This window comes from Bombus affinis, chromosome 6 (genome assembly GCF_024516045.1).
Source record: "Bombus affinis isolate iyBomAffi1 chromosome 6, iyBomAffi1.2, whole genome shotgun sequence".
NCBI lineage: Eukaryota > Metazoa > Arthropoda > Insecta > Hymenoptera > Apidae > Bombus > Bombus affinis.
This window is the reverse complement of record NC_066349.1, coordinates 16762528-16777042: the sequence shown is the minus strand read 5'-3', so window position 1 is coordinate 16777042 and position 14515 is coordinate 16762528. Positions and strand designations below refer to the sequence as shown.

General features: G+C 38.2%; 1 protein-coding gene across 1 annotated transcript in view; it reads left to right on the top strand.

Moving 5' to 3' along the window:
* Positions 1-682: 682 nt before the first annotated feature.
* LOC126917752 (peroxidasin-like) overlaps positions 683-14515 on the top strand; it is a 330987-nt gene continuing 317154 nt past the window's right edge. The window contains exons 1-2 of the mRNA XM_050725006.1: positions 683-1279; positions 6034-6443. The gene's annotated coding sequence lies outside the window, so the exon portion shown is untranslated. The remainder of the gene's footprint in view (positions 1280-6033; positions 6444-14515) is intronic.

The window sequence follows — 14515 nt, the reverse complement described above, 5'->3', positions numbered from 1 at the left end:
ACGAATAGACACAGAAAAATTACTGCGTAGCAAATTTTCTGTTATCAGATCGTAGGTTGACATATTGTTACTTCGTTAAATGAATCGTGTATTTCCACGTACTTTCAATGATTCGATATATGTTAATTATTTCATCTCCATCTTCTGCTGAAGGATGATTTACAGAATTTTAATTATTAACAATTTTGTTTATTTATTTTATATTTGAACGAGCCTTAATAGAGTACCCTTTGATATACAAAATAACGAAAGTAGAGGGAAGATTAATATTAACATATATATAGAGATAGAAGCGTAAAAATAAATTAAAGTAAAATTGCTAAAATTTGTAAAACAATACATTTACGATGCATTTTCATGTACGTTGGTGAGTCGATGTATGCTAATACAATACTACAGCCAATCGTACAACCCCCTTACGATAATTCTGCGTCGATGAACAGGACACGTAACATCGATGGAAAGATCGATGAGCAACGGGACGCGTGATCGACGAATCGTTGTTGGGTTGAACATCAAACTGCATCGGGTACCACTGTCTACAGGTATACGTGTGGCACTCAGGGATCATCGCGACGAGGAGACGCTCGCTGGCGTACGTTGGTATTGGTTGGTATCGGTGCGACACAGGGGCCAAGGGTTCTAAGGGGGTTGATGCGTCGGCGTGTTGCGCCGTAGCTTTTGCCGCGGCGCCCGGCAGTCCGTAGGCGAAGTCCTAACGAGTAGCCGGCGAGCGAGCCGTTTCTCCAAAAAACTTCCCTTCAATTACATTGCGCTGAGATTTCCGTGTCCATCTTTCGAATTTTCGGCTCCTCGACCCGCGTGCCTTCTTTACTCGTCGCGTTTTCGCCGTTCGTTTTATGCTTCCCTCGTAAACTCGCCGTAGGCTGTTTCGTTCAAACTGTTTGATCCTTGATAAGTTTGGATAAGTTTGAAGTAAGAGATCGAACACGTTGATCGATAGTGAGATTAACTTTGTATTTTACGAAATACGTACGATCGATTTATGGGTCGAGGAAGGTATTCACCAAGTGCGAACAGTGTTTGTATCGACGAATATGGAAAATTTTGATGATATGTGACGAGATTCTGTCGATCGTGCGGCAAAAAGTAAATGAGCCGATTTTCGACCGACGAGTCGTAAGACGGATGTACCTTGGTGGAATGTATCAGTGAGGAACGATAGGTGTTGTGATTTGGAAGAGTGTACAAAATTCACGATTCGTGATTCTCGAGACTAGTGATCGAATCAAACTCCTCGAAAGGATCTCGTATGCGTGTAAGTTGAGTCGAAGTTCGAAACGTAATTCAAATTCTGTAAGAAGTAAAAGGAAAGAACGTAATTGTATTTAATTATGTCATCGAATGATTCTTTCGAAAGAACGTCGAACGTTCTCACAAATTGTTTTTGAGACGTTTCAAACTCGTTTCATTCGCCCAGGACTTTCGTTAAATCGAAGAATTAAGAAATTCCCAGTCGATTTGCTTTTCATCGCGGTCATTCGTGTGATCTCCTGTTGGATTTTAACTGTTCGCAATTAAAACACTCGCGATACATGAATGAGAATGATACTTTTAAGGGTAGAAATACAGTGGCTGATTAAAGTATTTGAATTATCATAGAAAACTTTTTACGAGTACATTGTGTGTGTTATGCGAGACAGTTTTGAAATTCCATTAACGCCGTAGAATTATAACAATTACATTTGATAAGGAATTACATTTCCTATTTACATAGAAACTAAGTAAGTGTTCGCTTTCGTTATGCATTCAAAAATGACAATTTTCAGTACAAAGTTTGTAACAAAAGATGTATCAAAATATTGCTATATAATTTATTTGAATAAAATTTTATAAAGTTTCGTATTTGTACGCGCAACACGTTCGTCAAAATTTGCTACGTTAAGAGTTCGAATACTTTCGTGAGTTATTGTACTTGTAAACCAAAATTCTCAAAATCTGTACCCACACCGTTATACGAATCATCGTGGATGGTTTAGCGAGACGATTCGAAGATGACGAGCTCGATAATGGACGTCGATTATAAACTTTGGTCCGTGGAAAACTGGGCCACATCCAGTCCAGCTTTCCGTTATCTCCTGATTCGTGGATCGTGCACGAGCAAAATAGAAAGGCAATATAGTGGATGAAAAAAAGCGCGTTGGGAAGAATGGGGTAACCGAGGGAAAATAAAGGAGCGAAGGGTGGGAGGAGGTTGCACGGAGAAAGAGAGCGAACCCGGAAAACCGGGAAACACCGAACAATACCAATTGCGACAAATTACACGTTGCTTTATCCGGTAACGCCGGCCCGCGATTAAAAGGGAACACAGAACGACGTGGCATCGAATACTACGAACCGTGATTCACCCCATTTTCTTTCCCTTTCTTCTTTTCTTTTATTTTACTTTCTATCTTTTTCATTTTCTTTGTTTCCCCGTTTTTGTTTTCTTCGTTCGTCAGTTTTGATCAATCGAACGAAGGGGAAATTGCCGCTCCACCGAAAGTTATTGAGGTTTCCCTATGAAAATTTAATCAGTGCGTTTTTTCAAAGCTCGTTCGTTTCCCCTTTTTGTTTTTACTTCTTTTCTTTTATCGTGCTCTCCGTTGTTTTCGTTTTCTTTCTTTCGGGCTTGTTTGATTCGTTCCACTTTCGATCTATTCAACAAAGGGGAAATTGTCATTCGACTAAAAGTTATCGAGATTCTCCCATGGAAATTCAATTAAAGCACTGTTTAGAGTAGGTACCGATCATTGTATTTCCTTTTCCGCTATGTTTCCCCGTACTTTTTCTCTTTTCTTTGTATGTTTCTTCGTTGCTTGTTTCTCCGTTTGTGATTTTTGATTTCTGCTCGATGAAAGAGAAACTGCGCCAGCCGACTAAGCATTATTGGATTTTTCCTATGGAAGTTTAATTAACGCGTGGTTTACGCTTTACATGTTGGCTTCGCCGTTTTGATGGCCGAAGCAAATTAGATTGGTACGGAATCAAACGAAGTTGAGATACGTGATTCGAATGGTGTGCTTTGACTACACAACATTTTTGTATCTAGACGATCCACGTGTCTTTGATTTGTTGAGAAGAATCGAGAAGGAGAAAGTTTTGCTTAAAATTAACGTCTCGTTTGTCCATATGGTAATATCCATCGAATATTGTTTTCTGTTATATCTTTATTGTTATTTCCTTCGCAGGATTACAATGTCCCGCTTTCATACACGTATCACATACGATATTCGATACAGTGTAACAAAATATTGCTTTCTGTTTGATAACGAATATCATTAAAATTTTCATCGAACTGTTAATCCAAGGATTTAGAGATTCGATCGAGTATCACTTTCTACTAATTGTGAGAACGAACTTTGCGCTTCGTACTGAAGCAGTCGAGCATTGCACGGTTATATTTTAACGGGCTCCGTTACGAGACATTCGCTTGAAATATCGCAGCTATCTCGCATCGGAAGAATATCTTCGCTTTCGAGACAAAATGCCGAGACTTTGTTACTTCCGGAATATTCTTGTTTAATTCTGCTGCGTTGTTTGTGTATTTTTTTAACGATTACAGAGTATCTAACGTTTCAACAAAATGCGAATAAATTCTTACTAGCGTGCACAATTTCTAGACATTGTATACATCCTTTTCTCTTGCTAAAATAAAATAATAATTGAAATATAGAAATTTGAAATATAAATAAATCCAAGTTTCTTTACCGGAGATCACTTTCCATTATAGAAAGCTTTCACTATGCGAAAGCGAGAAAAATCGGATTTCATATTTACTTTCCTTCGTATCTTCCTATTTTCCATTTCTGTTGATAGGAACATTTCGAACACCTGTGATTGCAACGCATACTAATTTTTTTTCCATTGGTTCTTACTTCCAAACACGAGGTATCGTTTTTATCGGAATACTTCGCCGGAAATGTGATTCTTTTCTACTATACAATTATCGACCGTCAATTTTAATTCAACTATATTTCGACGATATTTGATTTCGTGTTTTCGTTCTTTCAACATCCTATTTTACGTTAAATCCTTCTCAAATAAGATACAATTTTTTAATAAGAAATTATTTTTCTAAATTGTATTGGAATACTTCCTATCTGTTACTCCTTTGTTCTATTCATTTGCATTGATTTTGGTCAATTTTAACTGTACGTAGGAACGATCAGGAATATCAATGATTTCTGATCGATATCGGTGGCAATCGGTTTAATCCCAGTGTATTCGATCCATTCGCAACGCGATATCGTTTCCAGCGTTACGGAGATCGTGTCGACACGTGTGCCGCGCACGTTTAGCCGTACTTGTAATCCGACAACGAAACTGGCGTTTCGCGAAATTTATATGATCCGCGGAAGATTTCTCCTAATCTCTCGGTGTTTCGGGCTTGTTTCGATATACACGCTATTTTCGTCGCGTGTATAATGTACAGTATGTAGTGTAGCATGGAAGGCGAAATGAATCGATGCTTCCTGCTTGAACAGCTTCAATGGCTCAATCATTGAAAGTGCAAGCATAGAAAGATATTTAATTCATTTCTCCATTTGTTGCATGGAATACATAGCCTGCAATGCCGTGTTTTCACAGTTTGATCTATTGTATAAATTCGACGCAAATAAAGATAAAGATGATGGTTGTAAATTAGGCGAAATATTAGGTTAAACTTTACTTTAACAGTTGAGAAGTTTGGAACGCAAAGAAACATTTTTGAATCGTTTCGCTGAATTTTTCAGTCGTGTTCTGTGCGATATAGATGACACGATGGTTTACAGTTTCTCTATGGTCTCGATCGAATAATTTAATAATCGAAAATATAAAGATACGTAAATTTATTTTTTTCTCCATTTATCGATCCTATTGTATATTTAATATTACTTCTACTCAATTATAATCTAGATTATATAAGTTTGCTGTCTTACTAATATTCCTAAATTCCAAGAAATTTTATAAAACTTTGATCACATTCTTAGAAATATTCTTCGAGCAGATCGGATTACTGGTAATTGTATCTCAATAATTGTAAGCAATTGTATATACATACGTGCAACATTTATTTAGTATAATCCATACTAATCCTATCGAATTATCATCTAAGACAGACTTGCTTATTATATATACAATATATGGCTTATACATATATTCCGAGAATCGTGTAAAGATTTAATGGGACTCAGGGAAATACGATGAAACGCGATCAGTCGCTTCCTATCCTGCATATATACGCGCATATATGTACATAGGATATGCATATCTATGTTTCAAGCATTTCTGGTTCCACGATTGTTCTTTCCATTCTCGTCACATTGGACTCGATTTATTCATACAACAGACGTGTAATCATTTTTCTGTTTTGCATTATTCTTATTCATATTTTCCTTCGACATTCACCTACCTCGTCTACCTCCTAAATAGCTTTTCTTTTTCCCTCGATATCAGCCTATGAAAATTTCAAAGAATTAATTTTATTTTATTTCATTCATCCTGTATATCATTCCCACCACGAAACTTATTTTCCTACCCTATAATTATAATCTTGCTTAGAGAATCAATATATTGTGTTGGCAACTAAGTGGTTGCGCATTTTGTCAATACCACCTAATGACAAAATCCGCAACCACTTAGTTGCCAACCCTATAAGTATACTTTAATTACTGAAACATGAAAAATGTAAAGTATCGTATTTTTCTCCGTGGTCTTTGATTTTATTCGCACATCTCCCGAATATATCAACTATTTTCAAATTTTCTATTTTTTCCCATTCAAAACGCGATAAATCCTGTTGTACAGTTTCTACCTTTTTCGTTTCCTTCTTCCTTTTTTTACTAATTTACAAGATGGATACTATTCTTTAATGTTTCTTATCGTTGATAATAACATCATTATGAAATTTCTTAACCGTGTATTACATATGCGAAATTGTAAGTTACAAGTAGACGGCGACGGGTGTGCTAACAAATCCAATCGCAGCCGGCGCGATAATTCGCGATCGAGTTAAGCGTAACCAAGTGCTACAGAACGTGATGTTTCCAGGTGTCGTCATCGCGTCATCGTGTTGGCCTTAACGAGGCGCAGTTAGCGTCGGCATCGTTAGGGAGCGTGGAACGCGAGTGGACTGGTGCTTCCAAATCCTCGAAATTATCGCCGCGATTCCTAGCACCCTTGGTGTATAGTGAGAACAGTGGTTCGTGTCCACCTGCTCTCGATAATTCGTCCTCGCATCTCGAAGAAGGGAGGCACGTGAACGATCGTGGGTACACGAACGTGCTTCCTTAAAGTGAACCTTAGGCGCGGATATGCGCCGTTAATGAAAGAATCTGGCGTAATTGCTCGCGAAGACGATCGGAGCGTCCTTTGGTGGCTAGAAGCCGCGAGAATAGCGAACCAAGCTAACGAAAAAGGGGCAAGGAGAAAGGAGGGAAGAAGAAATCGAGCAGAGAAGGGTGAGTGACCACAATAACAGAGTAGAAGGTAATTATTCAGAACAGGATACGATGAGAATATGATTCTCAGTAACGTTTTCCTATGAATATAACGGCCGTTCGGTTTTAGTTTTCAAGATACAGAGCGATTCATGTTCAATGTTACGTACTATATGCAATGGTATTGAACATAAATTGACTTATACGTTGAAAGGTATAAATCGGTGAAAAACTATACCTCTGTTCAGAATAATTGCCCGCTAGGATAAACGAACGTAGATCTATGCTTTGGGTACATTTGTTAGCGGTTCCTCCGCGATTCGATAATGCTGATTTACATATTTGCCGATAATGCCGCGTATTTCGACGTACCGCGTTAGAGGTGTAATCACGCGTGTAATTCTTGTCCGTACGTGCAACCAGCGACGCTTATAACGGTAAGGTATTACCGGAAATCCGTCTTAAATCTCTTGTAATTAAATCTTGAATGTAGCGAGCATCATCGCGCCACACAGGCCGGTATCGATGTTTGCTTTTCTCGGGATAACAGGTCGGCTTTGTCGAAGCCTAAAATGTGCCTTCAGTTTTGAACATTGTGTACATTATCGGCACGATTCGCTGTTATTAAGTGGCGATGAATTATCCTTGCCAGATTAATAGAAGTTTATATGCAAATTTAATAGACTTCGTTCTTCTTATATCTTTTTACGAACGCATTTTTTAATTTTCCCGGAGAAAATAATTGTAACGTGAAAATATACCGTGTTACAGATATTTCTGTCAATTTTGTTTATAAAGCGTGAGACACTTTCAACGAGGAATTAAATTTCGCGTAACCGTATAATTTTATTACAATCGTATACACATCGGTAGGTGTAGACAAATATAGCAAGTAAAATCTGTTCATCCGAAGCTTGAAGTTTGGAATAAAAATCGATTTGCACATTGCTGTAGAACAGATTAATAGATATTCGATTTTATTTAGAAATAGCTAATAGCGTCCTGTATATCGATACCTAGGAAGTACTAATGATATTAGCAATATAGCAAATGGACAGATTGTGTACTCTGTGGTCGTACAATTGTGTACTCTGTGTGCAGCCAATTGTTTTTCTCGCTACAATTCGAGGTCTTTGTGACCAGAAATACACAACGTTCGGATGAATACAATTGAAACTGTTTATTTCGAACGGTTCCTACGATATTTTGGATAATTGCTTTCCTCGTAACATATTGCACGCGCCTTTATTTCTCTTCGAGATTAATGGAGTCTATCGTTTTCTTTCTATCGCTATATCCAGATAAATATACCGCGTTTCACTATATTTTAATAACGCGGCTGTATTCGAAAGTACAGTTTATGAAAATCACGCGTTCGAAAATTAACTGTACTCGTTCAGTTCTTTATGATTTCGTGACACGTAGGTGGATAATTTCAAAATACTCGATTAGATGAAGAAAAATGACGCTTTCAAGGGTGAACTCGTAGCTTGGTATAGCCTTCTGAATGCATTAGCGCAAGAAAACGAGTACGTGTGTCGATGTGTACACGCGAACGGTTAGGAAAGCGGCTTAGCCTCTTCTAAGAAATGCCATAGCTGGTAAGGTGGAAATGGGTCAAGGAGTTTCTGCATAAGAAAGCTAATTCCATGGCTGTCGCCGGGCACGCCTCGTAAAAACATCCCACTTTTCAATGATAAATTATCCTTGACTGTAAATTTATTCTTCGGCGTTCTTCGATCGGCTCGTTCTTTTTTTTCCAAATTAGTTTACCGATTACGCACAGTTTACAGTGCACAGGTGCGATGTGTAATTCATGTTGTCGATGAAGTAGCGCGATTAACATAAATGGGTCCCATTTACGACTACGGTCATTTATTTTGGGCCCGATCGCAAACAAAAACACGCACGATGGAGGTTCGTTCGATGGAGATTTATGGCTCGCGAGTCACGTATTGTTCCCCTAATGCGAAAACGTACACTGGCTCCCAATTGATTTACCGAATATCGCTGCCAGCATTTCGGTCAACGGGGCTGTACACGCTCTGACGGTGTGCTGGTACACGAGCGTAGTGTTTCTTAGCCCCAGACAAATCACTATAACGTGGAGTGCGATAGACCGTGATAGGGAATGATCTCTTTCCTTAGTACTCGATGTGGCAGCGTTTAGTTTGCGCAGTCAGAAGTTTACCAGCTGATAATTGCTATTATTGGTACGAATCTCGGGTAATTGACGGAGGAAAAGTAAAGTAAACGTTAAATATTTCCAATTTATGATATAATTATTTGGACGTTGTATAGTGTAGTATCGTGGACAGATCGCCTAAGAAATATCGGGTGAACCGTAAACAATGTCGCGAGAAAGCCTAAGTGCCGACAGACCAAAAGGGTCTGGAAACTTCAATAAGCCCATCAATGTGTGGTCGGTCTTTCGGTCGAATAGTTACGCGGAAAAATGGCCTTGCGTGATCATAGTCGTTGACGTTTTCGGAACACGTACGTGCTGGGACTATGAGAAAAGGCAAAGGGATTAAGACGAATTAACAGGCAGTCGTTAGTTGAGAAGTCAGATTGTTTTCAGCCTTGTCGAGGAGGATGGTCCGCGCGAAAGAGAGCGATGGAGCGGTTGTAGCGAGAGTAGTGAGTGAAGAATGATGACTGCGCGTATATAGACTGACGGAGCATCATACTTGATTTTGTGTTGACGTGAACGATATTGAAACAAATCATACCGTTACCAAACTTACTAGCACTATATTTTTCCCACCATAGTATACACGTTAATTAGGAACAGGAGGTCCAGATCGACTGGAAATTACGATGAATCTATTCTCCTTCCATTAATTTTTAATTGTAAGAATTATATATAATTATCACATACAAAATTTTTATAATGACGGAACAAACTGAATCCAGCGTTCTATTTGTGATTGCACAGTTGGCGATAAGTTTGCAACGCTACGTAATTTTCGGGGAGCAGTTTACTTGGCTGACGGTTGTGTTCTACGTCTCGAGGATATCGCTGCCATCGTAGATAACGCATAGCAATTGTGTATTCTCTAAGTAGATCAAGTAGACTAGAATTATATGTAGAGCGCTACAACACGATAGATGCACTTTGGTAGAAGTAGTAGATTTGTGTAGAGGCGAAAGCAGTTGCAAGGTGCGCAGGAAAGGGACCGAATACTTAATGCCACCGCTGTCGTTTCGAACAATTCGCGATAAGGTTACTTCGAAAGCTCTATAGCCATTGATTTTCTCCGGAAACTTTGTCTAATACGGCTAGAATGTTAGAGCATTTCGACGGTAAGCGTTTTGAGGCATTAGGTCTAGTATCGCTATTGTTTCCGACGTTATCCTGTTGCTGCGCACGGTTTCTAAAGGCTTTCATGGACGACGCATTCCTGAATATTGCATCGCTGCTTCGAATTTCAAATCGTGATAAATAAAGAACATTCTATGTTTTTACGACGAGAACGACTTGAAGTAAAAAACTTCGAATGTTTTCTCATTTGTACTCGATAAGCGCTAAATTCATGGAACGCGAAACATTCAACGATCGAATCGTTATGCCAATGCGGAAATTATTATTTTGGATGTTTAATAAGATATTCCATAGAAGGTAAAATTGATACTTATATTCAAATTATATTCAGTCGATGAATGGATTTCACAGCTAGTTTATCTTACGTTTAATGTATCAACTATCGTACGAATAATATATTTACTTGACGTTTCATAAAAATTCATTGCACGATTATGATTTCATACTGATAGCCTTACTGATACTTTTTCTTGGCAAAAGTGAGTCCAAATAGTTTGTACGATCGAGCTAATGTCGTTGATGAAATTTTACGAGTTGAAAATTGTTAGTATTAATAAATTCTCTCACGAAATAACGCGACATGCTAGCTGACAAATAAAGCGCAAATTTACAAGTAAATTTGACAAATTACCATGAAGCATGTATATTTATAAATTCATATTTTTATGAAGTGTTATAATAGGTGCTTGCCACTACACGTAGCAATTTATACATTCTGCGAATTCATATTTTTATGAATTGTTATAATAGGTGCTTGCCGCTACACGTAGCAATTTATACATTCTGCGAATTCATATTTTAAGTGACCAGAAACAGACGGATAAAAAAGCAACGATTTTTATTAATATGGAATGTGTTATTTACATTCGTCTATTGTCTGACTTTCTGACACGTCAAACATTTGTCTTCGGTAAAACTGTAACTGTTGTACAATGTTCGCGAGCAACATTCCAGAAGATTTAAGGGTGCCATAACAAAGCGATGAATCTACAAACAAGAAAACGCAATACCGTCCGCAAACTCTTTGAACATTTGACTAGGTTCCTTCTATCCCATTACACCAACACCGACAAAAAGACGCGAGAACTTCCTTCGCCTTACACAAGGATCCTTCTACACCTACTCGACACCTAACTCGTAACTCGACGAATCTCAGATTCCTCTGTTTTCATTCCTTCGTTTGACTTCCCTCGTGGAAGAATACGGGGAAAGGAGAGAAAAGGGCCGAACTTTCTTTCGGGACACGTCAAATTTTTGATATATTCTATAACGTACGGCAAGTTTTAAAGAATAGTATTTAACACTAGAACTACCGATAGTTAACACGAAGCTATTTCTACCAAGAGTAGTCAAAATTACTGGTCTTTAAAAAATATGTAATAATAGAATATTTTTATATTTATTGATTTATTATTTTCTTACAAAAGGAATTCCATGTTATGTAGTACACTTTTGGTATTATTAATCCATCTGGGACCATGATACTTAAACGAGGGTCGACGCATTTATAAAATTGTAGAACCAGTCATTTTCACTGGTGTGGTATTTCTAATATTAGCATCTAGAGATTTAGCGATCGATCCGGAATTTTCCTGATAACAGATATCGTCATATCGAATGATACGCGGTAAAAATTTAATAAACGTGTGGCAAGTTGTAGAAAACGAGGAAACTGGTTAATTGAGGTTCGATAAACAGATAGCAGGACCCTTTTACACTTTGACAATTATCGGTCATTTCAACTGGTATTGGTATAAGTAGCCTTGATACAAAATTATTTTGAGTTTCAATACATAAAAATCAAAATAAAATTCAGTATATTATTCTTTCAGTTATCGTTGCGAAAGTCATCACATCATTGTGGAAAAAAATATAACATGAAGTAGGAATTTTAAAATAAAATTGTAAAACCAGTTAATTTGACTGGTGTGGTAGTTCTAATGTTAAAAGTGTTAGTTTTACGATGCAGAAGGCATCACTTTAAAAGTTTATCATACGGGTAAGCTGTACAATTTGTATAAATTTTGTATAACGGCACTGACGCCTTAAAATTCGCCTTGAAATTTTTGTACTCTACTCGCCAGAAACTGAATCGTACGAAACAAATAGGAAATTCGGCGTTGCTTAAAAGTTGGACCAAAAAGTAAAATCGAAGGGGAGAAAAAAAAAAGAAAAGGAAGAATCAAGGAACGGTAACGACTGAGAAAATGCTTTCAATCCGAGGGAAAAATCCACGAGATTCTTATCTTGGACGCAATCTTCCAACACAGCCTCTGTTATGCGATCTAACTTCTTGACTTTCTTATGCCATTCAGCAACAAGTAAAGGTCCTATGAATATCTATGGAATTTCCGTGCTTTTCATTCTGAATCATCGGTTACGCGAAGTTCATACGACGACTAAATTTACTTAAAAAATAAAATCGTTTACCGTATGCGATGATAGAAGATAATTGAAAAGCTTAGAACGCAATAAACGTGAAATATCTGCATAAGTAAAAATTAACACATCGCGGTAATCTTATTATAGCATTCTTGATGCGAGAAAATGAAAATTAATCGATTGAATTATTTTGATTTATTAAATCAACTGAATCATTCGAGGGTTGACATCACAGCGAGATCTTGAAATTGCTCGATATTTCACGGCTACTCGCGTCCAGACGTAATTTTGTCATGACGTTCGGTAAGAGGCTGTCTAATTAAACGCCTGTAGAACGTTTATAGGCTTACGATGGAAAGAATGGAAGAAAAGAATTTACGTAAAGTGGCGAGACTCGATTTGAAGGTACGACTGTCACCGAGTCCGAGACAACTAACAAGACAAAACATTTATAAGAGGAGTTTTCGTTTCGTCGTGTCTTGTTAAGGGACGATCAATTTATGACTATTGGACGTTTCACGCGCTTAACGCGATCGAGTATTCCTTTAAATCATCGCGCTTCACGGTTCTACGCTACCGTGCCACTTTATACGTATACGTATCATAAGCGTCGACCTAAGCTACGACTTCTATCCTCTGCTACAGCATTTTAATATTTGGCCAGACAGCCGAAGAATCGTTTTCTCAGCGTCGATTTTTCACCTCGTATAATATGAAAATTCGTTTGTAATTTACTTTTATCCGATTCTGACTAACTTTAATCCTATTTGTGAAAACGAAAAATTCGAACGTTCCATCTTGGCGAGCGGATTCGTGCAAACACGCGCCCTTTTCTCATTCTTCATTTGTTACAACTGAAGTTGTAATTCGATTTACTATATACATGGCTGCTATGTATATTTTTTTGGCGAAAGCAAGTTCTGTGTTGGTTAAATCCTATTGAAGTATTTAAGAACACGAATCACTTGTCCGCTATCTTGGCGTTTCATCGATATTTTACCATTCTATGGTTAAATGCCATTCTTACGCAAAAATGTCTACCAAAATATACAAATTTCATCAGCTGGATGATACGACTAACGTTGAATTCTCTAGAAACAGACGTAATATCGTGAGCGAGGGGTCTGGGGGGTGTCGGGCAAATTATAAAGAAGCGGTTGCGGAACATGTGCGCGGTGGGGCTAAGACAGAAGTCACGAGGCTAAGACAAAAGACAAGGGGTTGCTAAGGGACAAAAACGAATTAATAATCATTGTAAGTTGAGAAGTCAGAGAGCGCGAATTGCGTTGTCGAGAGAGTATGGTCCATGTGGAAGAGAGTTGGATCCGTGATGGCGAGAGTTGCAAATTAACTATCCAGTTGTCTTAATTATAATACGTTATTGCGATTAGCTCATGTTAAGTAACCATGGTTTCCTGTTTAACCAACATCTGTTTGATCCATTTATTGTAAATAAACTAATTGTAGTAAAGATCCTACAATTTTGTACATAAATATATATAAATATAGCGCCAGAAGTAGGTAACAGTAAATTTCAAGGTGAAAGGAAAACGATGTTTGTCACATTTTTCTCTACATTTCGATCTACGAAGTTGATCGTTGTCGCACGGCCAACGTTATCGTTGTTCCACGAAATGGTGGAACAGAGCTGTCATGGAAAGGTAGGAAGACGAAATGCTCGCACGATATATTTCGGAATGGGCAAGACGAGTGATTAATTAAGATTTGCGAGAGCAAGATCGGAACGACACGCGATTGTGCGCAAGAACGCCGGCGTTACACTGATTGGAATTTAGTGTAGACCAGCAGAGGGCCTGGTAACGCTGCCGTTTCTCCAATTAAGCTGGCCGAATGTAAATCAGACTAAGGGAAATTCCGTGGCCTGTCGGCAGGATTCTCGCTCGCGGAAGGAACACGGCCACCGTGAATTCGTTCTCGAGAAAATTGTTAACCCAGGAGAAGATCCTCCACGACTAAGATAACAAGTCGGAAAGTTCGAACGTGAAACTTTCGTTCCCATAAATTCGCGGCCGATCGCGCGCCATTATCACTTACACGACCTCTCGCGAAAAGAATCGAGCAAACGATGAAACTGATAAACAGGAAATTAACGCTCAGACTTCCCGAAAATATGGTATTTTTGACAAATGAATTTTAACTGTAACGGTAGAAATTAGACGGATAATAATAGGAAACACGTGGAAGATTTAAATACGCTGCACTTTGACGTTTCTTGTATCCGTATCTCAATGTTAATTCTTTTACTTTGACGAGATATCGCTGCAAACGATCGTGTAGTAGCCTTTAGAATGTAGCAAACGTTTAGGTCGCTCGATCCTAAAGCATTTTGCTTTCGTATAATAGTCATTTCTTGCCTTGGAATGTG